Genomic DNA, 14,435 nt, shown 5'->3' with positions numbered 1-14,435 from the left:
CCTATTTTTATGTAATTGTGTATTAACAAAAATGAGTTTTATAATAAGAAACGTACTAGAAGAGGAAGCAATGAATGATGTCAAGACTCTTCTATGGTTTTTTAAAATCAATTCATAAATTAAAGGAAACTGAGTCCATACATTCTATTTTCTATTATTCAACTTAAGTAGGGCTTTAAAAAACAAACTCTTAGACTAAAGTAACCATTTCCTTTTCACTCTGAAAATAATGTATAGACTACTTTCGTAAAAATAGGATTTTACCCCAGTTATCGTGACACACCAGAGAGCTCTGAGCACAGGCCTGGTTCCTCCTCTACGTTCACACACCAAGCCCAATGTCCATGTCATCCCTGTCCCTGCCGCACCAAAGCTGCACATTCAAACACGAGTGCACAGAGCCGACCTCAGGCAGAGGTAAGAGGAAAAGGGGCTCCTACAGCGTTTTCTTCCTCCAAGGTCAAAAGAAACCAACACTCATATCACACTCACCTGTAAACTGCCAGATATTTTAATAACTAACATTTCTTTTCTTTTCTTTCTTTCTTTTTTTTTTTTAAGACAGATTCTCACTCTGTTGCCCAGGCTGGAGTGCACTGGCACCATCTTAGCTCACTGCAACTTCTGCCTCCCGGGTTCAAACGATTCTCCTGCCTCAGCCTCCCAAGTAGCTGAGACTATAGGCGGCCACCACCATGCCTGGCTAATTTTTGTGTTTTTAGTAGAGACAGGGTTTCACCATGTTGGCCAGGCTGGTCTCGAACTCCTGACCTCAGGTGATCCTCCCACCTCGGCCTCACAAAGTGCTGGGATTGATTATAGGAGTAAGCCACGGCATCCAGCCTCGATAACTAACATTTCTAAAATCCCAGTTTACCCTTGATACCACAGGCTAGGCAAGGTGGCCGAGTGTTATTTATATATTTTTTTGAGAAGAAATCTTGCTCTGTCACCTAGACTGGAGTGCAATGGTGCGATCTCGGGTCACTGCAACCTCCACCACCCGGGTTCAAGTGATTCTCCTGCCTCAGCTTCCTGAGTAGCTGGGATTACAGGCACCCGCCACCATGCCCAGCTAAGTTTGGTATTTTTAGTAGAGATGGGGTTTCACCAGGTTGGCCAGGCTGGTCTCAGCCTCAGGTGATCCACCAGCCTCATCAGCCTCCCAAAGTGCTGAGATTACAGACGTGAGCCACCGCGCCCTGCCAGCTGACCGAGTTTTCATTCTCCTCATCTGTACCGCCAAGGAGCCGATCTGTAAGAAGGTGAGGCTTTAAAAAGTATCTCTCTAGAATCTGGCCTAGCCTTGTCTCCTCCACATTCCTTTCCACAATTTGAACCAGGTCTCCTACGAAAGTGCTATTCATGGCCGGGCGTGGTGGCTCACGCCTATAATTCCAGCACTTTGGGACCCGAGATGGGTGGGTCATGAGGTCAAGAGATCTAAATCATTCTGGCTAACATGGTGAAATCCCGTCTCTACTAAAAATACAAAAATTAGCTGGGCATGGTGGCGGGTGCCTGTAGTCCCAGCTACTTGGGAGCCTGAGGCAGGAGAATCGCTTGAACCCGAGAAGCAGAGGTTGCAGTGAGCTGAGATCGCACCACCGCACTCCAGCCTGGGAGACAGAGCGAGACTCTGTCTCAAAAAAAAAAAACAAAATGCTACTCACTTGGGAACCCCTTCCCACTGCCTCCCTGCTGCCCTCCTCCCAGGCTTCAAAAGCTTAGCTCAAAAGTGCTACCGAACCCAGTCAAGCCTTCGTGACTCCCTCATCACTGGCCTCCCCGCTGGACTCCCGTGCCTGCTGTTGATTCCCGCTGCTGGTTCACTCTGTGCGCCATTTTTCCCATTTGGGTACAATTGATCCCGTAAGATTTCTGTATATAATTCTTATTTTCCTCCATTAGATGATACACTCCTTGTAGGCAAAGCATTTTTTTTTTTTTTTGAGATGGAGTCTCACTCTTGTCACCCAGGCTGGAGTGCAATGGCATGATCTCGGCTCACTACAACCTCCGCCTCCCGGGTTCAAGCGATTCTCCTGCCTCACCCTCCAGAGTAACTGGGATTATAGACGCCAGCCACCACACCTGGCTAATTTTTGTATTTTGAATAGCGATGGGGTTTCACCACGTTGGCCAGGCTAGTCTCAAATTCCTGATCTTGGCCTCCCAAAGTGCTAGGATTACAGGCATGAGCCACCGCACCCAGCCAGCAAAGCTTTTTTCTTTTTTTTTTTTTTTCTTTTTTTTTTTTTTTTGAGACGGAGTCTTGCTCTGCCACCCAGGCTGGAGTGCAGTGGCCGGATCTCAGCTCACTGCAAGCTCCGCCTCCCGGGTTTTGTACGCCATTCTCCTGCCTCAGCCTCCCGAGTAGCTGGGACTACAGGCACCCACCTCGTCGCCCAGCTAGTTTTTTTTGTATTTTTAAGTAGAGACAGGGTTTCACCATATTAGCCAGGATGGTCTCGATCTCCTGACCTCGTGATCCGCCCGTCTCGGCCTCCCAAAGTGCTGGGATTACAGGCTTGAGCCACCGCGCCCGGCCAGCTTTTTTCATTAAAAAAATTTTTTTTGGAGATGGGGGTCTCACTATGTTACCCAGGCTGGCCTGGACCACCTGGACTCAAACAATCCTCCTGCCTCAGCCTCCTGAGTTGGGACTACAGGTGTGAGCCACTGTACCCAGCAAAGACTTAAAAAAAAAAGAAAGCCACAACATTTTGTATAATACTTGTCACACAAAATACAGACTTATTCACTATTTATTACTTAACCAAAACTCGTATTTAAAAACTCTAAAACCAGCCAGGCACTTTGGGAGGCTGAGGTGGGCGGATCACCTGAGGTCAGGAGTTTGAGACCAGCCTGGCCAACATGGTGAAACCTGTCTCTACGAAAAAATACAAAAATTAGCCGGGTATGGTGGCGTGTGCCTGTAATCCCAGCTACTCAGGAGGCTGAGGCAGGAGAATCACTTGAACCCGGGAGGTAGAGGATGCCCTAAGCAAAGACCCAGCCACTGCACTCCAGCCTGGGTGACAGAGTGACACCCTGTCTCAAAAACAAAACAAAACTCTAAAACCATCTTATAAAAAAAAAAAAAAAAAAGATAGAGTACCCTAAAAACAGACCTTGGACCTAAAAGAAAAGCTTAAATACTTGAGTAGTTTCAAACATATTAACATCAGTGTGGTTATCATCCTTCCCCCTCCACCATATTTATAGATCAAATCCTTCCAATTTAAGATAAATTAATCTCATCCAATCTGTACATTTACATCGGGAAATGGGGCAGATGAGGGGAGTGACTTTAAACACAGCAGTAGAAAGGATGCTCAACCCAGCTTCATAAATAACGATGTATTCAAAAGCTGACATCAATACACATTACACACGCTAACCCAGTAACACCTCCCAATATTAACAGGTAATCCATGTCAATATGAATGTGTATGCATCTACGAGTGTAATCCATGACCAAAATTAATCTTAAAAATGGGCCTCCACAGAAATACAGAGGCTGCAGTAAAATAAATACGAAGCACATGAAGAAGCAACTACTCTTTAGTCTGCGCTACTTCTCAATTTCAAGAAAAAAAACCTTGGAAAGAAAAGAATGCTTCCAAAACTTCTCCCTAAGTAAACTAGGACTGTATCCCAGCACTGAAGATCAAAGAAAGATCCAGGTGGAAGCTGGCTCCTGGGAGTGTAGGCAGTTTTGTTTTGGAGTTTGAAAACGTTGATGCGGTCACGGTTTAGCACCCTTTTCATATGACTCTGCTTTTCCTCCGAACTGGGATTTCCCTTACTTCTGAAATGCCTTACGTAAGAACTTAGAACCTGAAACACAGATTTAAAAAGCCTAGTAATTCTACTTCCTGGAAGATTAATCATGCTTTCACTTAGTTTTTCTTTTTTTTTTTTTTAAAGTTATTTCTGAACAACTCTTTCTGAACAACAGAAACAAGGTTGATTTCAAACTGTCTCTGTTGTGAATAGTTTCAGCTGTGTTAATAGGAGCAGTGATTTACTCCCAGCCACACATCACATGGAAGTAATTGATTCGCCCACACTTAAAGCAAACAAGTTCACCAGGTCGCCTTACCTAGAGAGGCTGGGTTAACAGGCCCTGAGGGAAAACGTTTCCTACTGCCAGTTCACCATCGCTGAAGAAGATACCAAAACCAGATGCTCCTCAAGTGAAATCTCACCTGAACACAATCTTGACCAGATGTCTGATTGGGTCCTAGTAACAAAAAGGAATGACCCAGAACGCAGGCGAGGGGAGGTCAACCAGAGCAAAGTCTAGCTGGGGGAACAGTTCTAGCTGACGCAATGTTTGCAAACTGGTATCCATCTCCAAGGTTTTGGAAAATAATGAAAACTGAAAAAAATGTTTGTGAAGACAGACACTGCACATTTTTACTCAGTTCATTTTTGAAAAACGGACAGTTGGCGTGTCTATTACGTTTCTGGATTCCTGAGCAAATTATTTATGGATAGAAGAAAATTCCAGTTGAAGTGATTCTTCTTTTGTGACACAAGCTTGTGTGCTTTGTCTTTATTTGCTTAGCAAATATTACCGAGCACCCAACATGTGCTTCACTAATGAGATAAATGTAGTACTTCTTGCTAGGAAGGAATTGTTACACCTTATTGTTTTACAGGGTTCTATAGTGCCCTCCCAACACCCCCACCCCAAGAAGCTCAAAATTCTTGGCTGAATTTTTCATCCATGCTCCCAGTGAAAAGAAAACTGGCTTAGAGCATGTTCATTTAGCACTGGTATTTATAACACCTGGTTAGACTGGCAGCCGGGGTCTGATTTACATATCTTATCTCAAGTTGAACAGATTTAAATCTACAACAGGGTGGAACAAGCTCACACAAGACCTCCTGCTGGGAATCCAACGCATGAAACTTTTAACCTCATCTTCCAAAGTCCCTTTGCGAGCCGGATGATGGATGATGTTAGTAAGGTAAGGCGAGTAACAACCTCCTCCCTGCGAAGGAGCTAGAGGCTGCTTCTCCTCCCGCTCTTCCTACACCTCCGGGGAACCTGCTCGCAAATTCCTCAAGTCAATCCTAGTCTGTGGGCACAAAGGCATTTCCCAGTTTTAACAGGGCGGGGAGAAACAAGGGGTTTTTAGCACATTTTTAAGCAATGGGGACCACCAAATGTTTGTTGAAAAACCTAGAAGACTCCAACTAACAGTTTCCATGTTACTATTTTCAGAAGTCCAAGGAATGCCTATGAACCTCTCTCAGAGAATTCAGGATGCCTTTAAGTAGCTCAAGGGTAGCGTCTGCTATGGAAGACAGATGGAGATGTCTCAGGGACTAAATAGTAGAGTCAGCTATGGAAAACAAATGGAGATTTCTAAACCTAGAACTACCACTGGACCCAGCAATCTCACTGCTGGTTATCTACCTACAGGGAGAGAAATGATTACTTCAAAAGTAATCATTTACTTGCACCTCTACCGTGGCGCTGCTCGCACTTGCACCTCTACCGTGGCGCCGTTTGCACTTGCATCTTCACCGTGATGCTGTTCGCACTTGCACCTTCACCGCGGCGCTGTTCACAGTAACCATCACGGAATCAATCTAGCGGTCCATCGAGAGATGACAGGATAAAGAAAACGTGATATATAAACACCGCGGATGACTACTCAGCCATAAAAATGAATGCAATCATGTCTTTTGCAGCAACGTGGATGGAACTGAAGGCATTATCCTAAGTGAAAGTCTAACTCTGAAAGTCAAATGCTGCATGTTCTCACAAGTGGGAACTAAATGATGGGTCTCACAAGTGGGAACATAAATGCACAGAGTGAAATAATGGACACGGGAGACTCCAAAAGGTGGGAAGGTCCATGGAGAGGGGATAGGAGGGCTGAAAAACTGCCTATTGCGGCTGGCACAGTGGCTCACATCTGTAATCCCAGCACTTTGGGAGGCTGAGGTAAGGGGATTGCTTGAGCTCAGGAGTTCGAGGCCAACATGGCAAAACCCTGTCTCTACTAAATGCAAAAATTAGCCAGGCATGGAGGCACATGCCTGTAGTCCCAGATACTCCAGAGGCTGAAGTGGGAGAACTGCTTGAGCCCAGGAGGTGAAGGCTGCGGTGCGCCAAGATCACGCCACTGCACTCCAGCCGGGTGACAGAGCGAGACTCGGTTAAAAAAAAAAAATCAGGAGTCAAGAAAAATAAAGAAAATTAACAGAGCAGACTCACCTCATGTACATTTTGGTGCCACCTCATTCTTAAAGTAATATTGCTGGCATTAGCAGGAGCTCATGCAACAAATTCATTGGTTACCTAGTGTAGATGGAGGGCAATTTGTGGCATATGAAGAAACTGAGGTACAGCACCTCTAAGTCAGTTTGGCAAGTCTGACAGAGCTGGTTCTAGTTTTCTACTCTAGCACAATACTTTATTTATTTATTTATTTTTGAGACAGAGTCTCGGTCTGTCTTCTAGGCTAGAGTGCAGCGGCACTATCTCGGCTCACTGCAGCCTCAACCTCCTGGGCTCAAGCAATTCTCCTGCCTCAGCCTCCTGCATAGCTGGGTCTACAGGTACATACTACCACACCTGGCTAATTCTTACATTTTTTGTAGATGGGGGTCTCCCTATGTTGCCCAGGCTGGTCTCAAACTCCTGGGTTCAAGCAATCCTCCCACCTTGGCCTCCCAAAGTGTTGGGATTACAGGCATGATCTAGCATGCCTGGGTATGTAATACTTTTAAAAAACTTTTTTTTTGCACCTAAAATTCAATTCGACAATTGACATCCCTGGTGTCTTCCCCTTGTTCACATCATCTTATATCTTCCTATTTCTATGCTGCCTGCCTCAGTCCCTAATATCCTGTTCAACTTCAAGTTAATCCCTCCATGTGTAAATGTCTCCTCTACGGGAGAGCCGAGAAACAAGATCTACCACTGCAACCTACTCAGCAACCTTCGCTGGCCCATGCCCCCAGCTGGAAGGCTAATCCCTTTTAGCGTAATAACTGACTCCTCAATTCTACCGTGTTGGCCTAAATTTTCCCCTATGCTGCCCTTGTCGGCCCAGCTCAAATGCTACGTTCTCCAGCTGGTGGTTCCGACACCCCTGACAGAAAGACTCTCTCTGCTCTGCTCCCAAAACACCTGTGGGTCTCTGTTATCAATTCACATTGGACAGTGAATGTCTCCTTTACCCAAGCAAAGCTTCATGGGAGCAGGGTCCACGCTGCCTTAGTCACCACTGTATTCCCAGCGTGTTAGGAACTCAAATCTTCACTACAACTCTTAACATTCTCTGCATGTTTGTTTGTTTATTTTGGAGACAGGGTCTCGCTGTGTTGTCCAGGCTGGAGTGCAGTGGTGCACTCTCAGCTCACTGCAACCTCCGCCTCCCGAGTTCAAGTGATTCACCTGCTTCAGCCTCCCAGGTAGCTGGAATTACAGGCACGCACCACTGTGCCCAGCTAATTTTTTGTATTTTTAGTAGAGATGGGGTTTCACCATGTTGACCAGGGTGGTCTAGAACTCCTGACCTCAGGTGATCCACTCGCCTTGGCCTCCCAAAGTGCTGGGATTACAGGTGTGAGCCACCGTGCCTGGCCAAAATGCTCTGAATATTTATAGAAAATGCCAAATGCACCATTTTTAGAGGCAGCATTAGACCCAACTCAACTGTTTATAGTCTAGTACAAAAGAGTATAGACATATATATATATTTTTTCACACAGAGAGTTCCTTTAAGTAATATGTGCAAACTAAATGGTTTGAAATACGCTCAGAATCAGGTTTGTAAAGGAAAGCTATGGTGAATCTCCAGTTTCAAGGTCTGAGAAGGGCCTGAGAAGTCATTCAGTCTTACCCCACATTTTACAGACCAGGAGACCGAGTTCCAGAAGGGAGAAGGGTGAACCTTGAGGCCACACAGCTATCGGGGGCTGAAACCTGATGCAGATCCCCCTAAATTCCAGTGTAGTACCGTTCTTTCCCCCTATATGCCCATTAACCTAATTTTAAAAAATAAAATGTAATCTGTGTACATCACAAAAAGACATATATCAAAAAGAGAAGGTGGCTCATGCCTGTAATCCCAGCATTTTAGGGGGCTAAGGTTGGGGGACTGCTTGAACCCAGGAGTTCAAGACCATCCTGTGCAACACAGCAAGACCTATCTCTATCAAAAATACAAAAATTAGCCAGGCATGGTGGCATGCACCTGTAGTCCCAGCTACTCTGGAGGCTGAGGTGGGAGGATCATCTGAGCCTGGGAGGTTGAGGCTGCAGTGAGCTGTGATTGTGCCACTGCACTCCAGTCTGGGTGACAGAGTGAGACCATGTCTCAAAAAAAAAAAAAAAAAAAAGGAGGACTTCCATGTGTGTATGTACAATGACCAGCCCAACAGCTTGGCACATTGTACAGGATCAATCCAGAAATACTGTACTGCCAGACAAACTGATCAATACCCCAGGCTTGGGGGCAAGAACTACCACAGTCAGAAGATTAAAAATGTCAAGGCCCAAGTCAGACAACTGGCTTCCCAGGAGAAGGAGAAGCAGCTGAAAGACAAAGCAAAAGCAGGAAAAACCCCACAACAGAATGAAGCATTGGGAAGGAACCTAAATATACAAACCAAGCCCTATACACATAACCGCACTTACGGCACATGCAAAATTTCACAATACAAAAATAACACAAAAAGAGAATCAAGTTCTCGCCAGACATTTCTCTAAAGATGTGGCCAATAAGCATCTGAAGAGATGTCCAGAATTGAAGTCGTTCGGGAAATGCACCAAAACCACCGCGAGATACTACTTCATACCCACTAGGAGGACCGGGATTTTTTTCTTTTCTTTTTTTTTTTTGTAAAGGAAGGTCAAGTGTGGTCACTCATGCCTGTAATACCAGCACTTTGGAAGGCAGATGTGGGCAGATCGCTTGAGCCCAGGAGTTTGAGACTAGCCTGGGTAACATGGCAAAACCCAGTCTCTACAAAAAACACAAAAACACAGCTGGACGTGGTGGCACATGCCTGTAGTCCTACCTACCTTGGAGGCTGAGGTGGGAGGATCACTTGAGCTTGGAAGGTGGAGGCTGCAGTGAGCTGAGATCATGCCATTGCACTCCAGCCTGGGCAAGAGAGTGAAATCCTGTCTCAGACAAAAAAAAAAAAAAAAAAAAAAAAAAAAAAGGCCAGGTGTGGTGGCTCATGCCTATAATCCCAGCACTTTGGGAGGCCGAGGCAGGTGGATCACGAGGTCAGGAGATCCAGACCATCCTGGCTAACACGGTGAAACCCTGTCTCTAACTAAAAATACAAAATATTAGCTGGGCGTGGTGGCGAGTGTCTGTGGTCCCAGCTATGGGGGAGGCTGAAGCGGGAGAATGGCGTGAACCTGGGAGGTGGAGCTTGCAGTGAGCCGAGATCGCACCACTGCACTCCAGCCTGGGTGACAGAGTGAGACTCCGTCTCAAAAAAAATAAATAAATAAAAATAAAAATAAATAAATAAATAAATAAAAAGGTGGGGAGAAATAACAAGTGGTTGACAAGGATGTCGACAAACTGGAACCTTCACACATTGCTAGTGGGAACACAAAATGGCACAGCTGCTATCGAAGACAGTTGGAAGCTCCTCAGCAAGTTAATCACAGAATTACCATATGACCCGGGGAATTCTACTTTCAGATACAGACCCAAAAGAATGACAACAGGTGTTCAAACAAAAACTTGTACACAACGGTTCATAGCAGTACTATTCACAATAGCCAAAAGGTGGAAAGAACCCAAAGTCATTCATCTGATGAATGGGCGAATAGAATGCGATCTGTCCACACAATGGAACATTATTCAGCCATCAAAAGGAGGGAAGCAACGATGCACGCCGCGACATGGACAGACCTTGAAAACATTGTGCTAAGTCAAAGACACCAGACACAAGAGGCCACAGATTTTAAGATTCCACGTGTATAAACATCCAGAAGGCGCAAGTCTACCAAGACAGAAGGAGATCAGTGGTTGCCAGGGCTTGGGAGAGGGGAACGGGAATCGTCTGCTTAATGGGTTTCCTTTTGGAGGGATGAAAAAGTTCTGGAACTCGACAGTGGTGATGATTGCCTAACATTGGGAATGGAATGTACTTAATGCCACTGATTTGTGCACTTTAAAGTGGTAAATTTTATGTTCTATGTATTTGACTATAATAAAAAAGATAAACAGCATCAAGTCTTCACAGTGCTAGAGTTTCTGGCAATAGCCAGTCCGAAGACACACGTTCACGAAGGGCTCTCCCATCCCCGTCCCACAAGGCAGAATGCTCTCCCCATATGGTCCTTTCCTGCCCATCCTGAATGCACAAATTAGAAACCCAGCACCAACTTTCTTAAAATACTCTTGGTTTGCAAGATGAATGCTGCCAGTCTAGAAAGGGGACAAGGGCATTATGGACAGGGGCGGCTTCACTGTGGGTTCCGCAGACAGAGGCTGTTGTTGCCACTGGCTGGACATAACCTGTGCAGAGGGCAGCGCCTCCGTGAACACAGGCTTTCCTATGGTGGCCAGGAGACCCCTAAGAGTGGAGCAGGGATGGCTGCAGTCTATCAGGGGCGGAGTTGCAAGGCCCTCTTCTCAGAGCACACAGGGAGCTAGGAAGCCACCAAGTGCAAAGGAAGGTGAAACGCAGCGATGGCCTTCACCGTCAAAGGAAAGAGCTCGAGTTCCGGGATGCTCCTAGGGTTCCCCTGGCACCTCCCAAATGGCCTCTGTGCCACTGGCAGCCGTCCCACAACACTGCAGATAAGATGCACTTGAACTTCTAGTTCTAGAGGCTCCCCTGTTCTCAGCTCTGCTCTACCCAGGCCCTTCCTCTCTCCCCCTTCAGGTTTCCAGGCTCCACTCCTGGAGTTATCTGAGATGATCTTTCAAATCAACACACAGTGCCAACTCTGGGCGCCTCGGGTGTCTGAGAACTTTGGAACCAAGGCCAGGTATCTCTTCAGCTGCTGATGAAGGCTTGCTTGATCTGGTTTTAATCAGTTTGGGCCATGTGGCTGTTATCTAGAAATGACTGTATGCTGGATGACCAGTCATGGCTCTGCGCGCTGTAAGTGGTCAGTCTACAAATATTCCTGAATGAATTAACGAGCAAATCCCCCCGTGACACCCCCTCCCCCGGCAACCACAGATTGAAACACGCTCAAACTTTCCTAAAAGCATCGCTCCTCTTTCCAGCTTTCGCTCCACTATCACTCTAATTTTGGATTTCTGATTTCTAGTAATGCAGAAAATGTGTTACTTTTAAATCATCAGCATCTAAAATTTTCAAAGAAAGCTCATCTGAAGTGCTGTTACCAAGGGATATAATCCAATCGCATTAAAATGGCTATTACTAGTCTGGACAAGAAAACACACAAGATTCCATACATACGCTGTCAACTTTGGCAAGAAAGATTTTAGACAACTTCCATCCTTCCCACCCAATCCCAAGTCAATAGGGCATTTGTTTGTATTTCCACATTGGCTTCATGAACGAAAATACCTCCTCCACCTAGAAAAACAACCAGTAAAATTCAGACCCAGAACTTGGAGGGCAAACTTTTTAGTGCATGCTGGGACACTTTTATGTAGTGTTTTAAAAAAATAACGTAGAAAAGTATTTTTAATAAAGTTTTCTCCTATGAGTATTTCCCTCAAGTTTCCACATATGCCTGGTTTGGTCTTTTGATACCTTTCAGAAATACAGATTTTTAAAAATGTTCTCCGTTAAAACTGGAGCCAGAAAGAACCTTCTTCCCACAGATCTGAACGTTTTACTCTGTTTAGGGTGGAAAAAGACACACACAGTCATTTTCCTTCAATCACTTTTAACTTTTCTGCTCTGCACGCACTAGGTTCTGGTAAAGAGTTAAAAGTTTTCTGAGGTTAGTTCCTGCGGTTAAGGAAAAAAAAAATACACCAAACAACTAGATGCTTAAATTTAGACTCCATAAAACAATACTGGGAAACTTTCAAAGCCTTGGAGAAATACTGGAGTTTATTTTACTGCCTTTTGTTCAATTTCATCACACGGGTCACATTTTCTCCTCTATTTTAGTCCCTCCCGCCGGCTGGGTTGGGCAGACCCTGCACATTCCCGCGTGATTCCAGGACCTGGGGGCCCGGGTGGAACAGGTGGCTCCGCCTGCCGTGTCGGACCCGCACCCTCTCCGCGAGGCCGCATGGGGGTCCCACAGCGCAAGGGATAGGGGTCCCGGGCAGGGGGACAGGCGTTGGGGACAGCGGGGACGCTCTGCGCCCAAGGCTGGGAAACCCGCCGCCACCCCTGCGCCCCCAGGACAGCCCCAGACTCGGAACCCAGCGCGCTTCCCGCCGCGCCCCGACTCAGAGGTCCCCGAGGAGGCAGCGACGCCCCGGGGTCAGGGTTCGGGCACTGGGTGGCCTCTGCGGCGGCGCCGGGCTCCCCTAGTCGGAGCGAGGAGCGCGCAAGGCAGGGTCCGGCGCCCCCTCTGCCCGAGCCGCCGGCGTCCCAGCCAGACCCCAGTGCCGCCACCGCCGCCAGGACGCCCTCCCGTCGTTCCAGCCCTGCCCGGAGTCCTAGGGCCGCACTCACCTCGCGGGAGAGCCCTACTCCGGGACTCAGGTGTCCACGCCGCCAGCGACCCGGAGCCCTCACGCCGCCGCCCGTCCGGCGCAGATTGTCTCTGGCCGCCCCGCCGCGCGCTCTCCCCCGTGCGCGCCCACCCGTGCGCGCTCCACCGCCCACCGCGCGCTCGCGCCGCCGGGACTTGCGATCCTCAGGCACGCACTGCGCGCCCCCGCGGCGCTTAAAGGGCCAGGCCCCGCCGCCCTGCGGGACCCCGCGGCCGCCTCCCGGGTGCCCTCGGTCAAGGTGTGAAGTTCGAGTTGGGGGACATCACCGTGAAAATCCCCAACCCCATCGCCGAGCAACCCAGGCGCAGAAAAGCAATAGGGATGTGTGTTTGAAACTTGCAAGAGATGGGACATTAATTTAACCTAATTTTTCTTGAGACAGGGTCTTGCTATGTTGCCCAGGCTGGAGTGCACGTTGTGCGATCTTGGCTTACTGCAACCTCAACCTCCCAAGCTCAAGTGATCCTCCCAACTCAGCCTCCCAAGTAACTGGTAGCACAGGTGCACGCCACCACATCCAGCTAATTTTAAAATTTTTTGTAGAGATGGGTGGGGGGGGGGGTCTCATTATATTGCCCAGGCTGGTCTCGAACTCCTGGGCTCAAGCGATCCTTTCACTTCAGCCTCCCAAAGTGCTGGGATTACAGGCCTGAGCCACTGCACTTGGCCTTTAATTTTTTCTTTTCTTTTTTATTATCATCAGCTTGGAGAGGCTATTTTATACTTAATAATGCTGATGCAATTTATTGCATATCTGTACCCTCAGACACAGCATTTAATGTGCATACACCAAATACATTATTTCATCTAATCCTTAAAATGTTTTTCTGGTTCTTAACCCCATTTTACAGAGCAGGAAAGCTGAGGTTCAGACAGCTGAAGAAACTCATGGGAGAATTTTTGACCCCATGGTTCATTGCATTTTCTTCTTTAGGCTATCACTGTGGAAATATCTCCCAAGGTTAATAGCTGGTTGTGGAAGGCTTTTGTAAGTTGATGGAAGTTAATGTTACTGGGTTTAATTCAGTAGGCAGGGAGAAAGCAAGGGTTATGGGGTTGTATTAATTGTAGGGTTTGTTATATACTCAAATGGCAAATGTTAAAACAATCTAGATTCCCAAAATGTTTGTGTTGACTCCCATTTTACAGAAAACTAAGAAGGAAGTGGTTGCACAGAATGACTGAGTCACTGGCCCCACTCAGGGTTGAGCCCCAATGCCTTAGTCCTGAGGTCATTTCTTTGCCCTCCCCAGAAAGAGATACCTGATTAAAGGGAAGAAAACTTTTCCTCTAATAACACATTGGCCTCACCTAACTCCCTGCATCTTTAATTAATGTTTACAAAGCACTTTAATCTACCCAACATGCTACTTAATTGGGTCAATATTATTATCCTATCTTTCTGAACAAAATCCAGGAGACAATCAACTCTGACAGTCCTTAATCCTCAGTGGATAATAAACCTAAGCTTTCTGGTTATGTTCTTCTATTTTCCTTCTCACATTTTTGTCTCATGTTGTGTTAAATATGAACGCATTTGTCATGAAGTGACATAATAAATGATAATATTAAACACCTACCTATAGGTGACAGGTAATATGGCAGCTGCTGTCTTTAAGGAATTTATTTTATTTTATTTTTTGAGACAGGGCCTTATTCTGTTGCCCAGACTAGAGTGCAGTGGCGAGATTGTAGCTTACTGCAGCCTCCAACTCCTGGGCTGAAGTGATTCTCCTGCCTCAGCCTCCCAAGCTGGGACTACTGGCACAAACC

The 14,435-nt window shown here is 46.6% G+C and overlaps 1 protein-coding gene across 1 annotated transcript in view; it reads right to left on the bottom strand.

Moving 5' to 3' along the window:
- PROSER2 (proline and serine rich 2) overlaps nt 1–12,797 on the bottom strand; it is a 47,243-nt gene extending 34,446 nt beyond the window's left edge. Inside the window, 1 exon segment of the mRNA XM_010366576.2 lies at nt 12,622–12,797. The gene's annotated coding sequence lies outside the window, so the exon portion shown is untranslated.
- Between the last annotated feature and the right edge of the window lie 1,638 nt (nt 12,798–14,435).

This window comes from Rhinopithecus roxellana, chromosome 11 (genome assembly GCF_007565055.1).
Source record: "Rhinopithecus roxellana isolate Shanxi Qingling chromosome 11, ASM756505v1, whole genome shotgun sequence".
Taxonomy (NCBI): Eukaryota; Metazoa; Chordata; class Mammalia; order Primates; family Cercopithecidae; genus Rhinopithecus; species Rhinopithecus roxellana.
The sequence above is the reverse complement of the archived record's forward strand: the minus strand, read 5'-3'. Positions and strand labels throughout refer to the sequence as shown.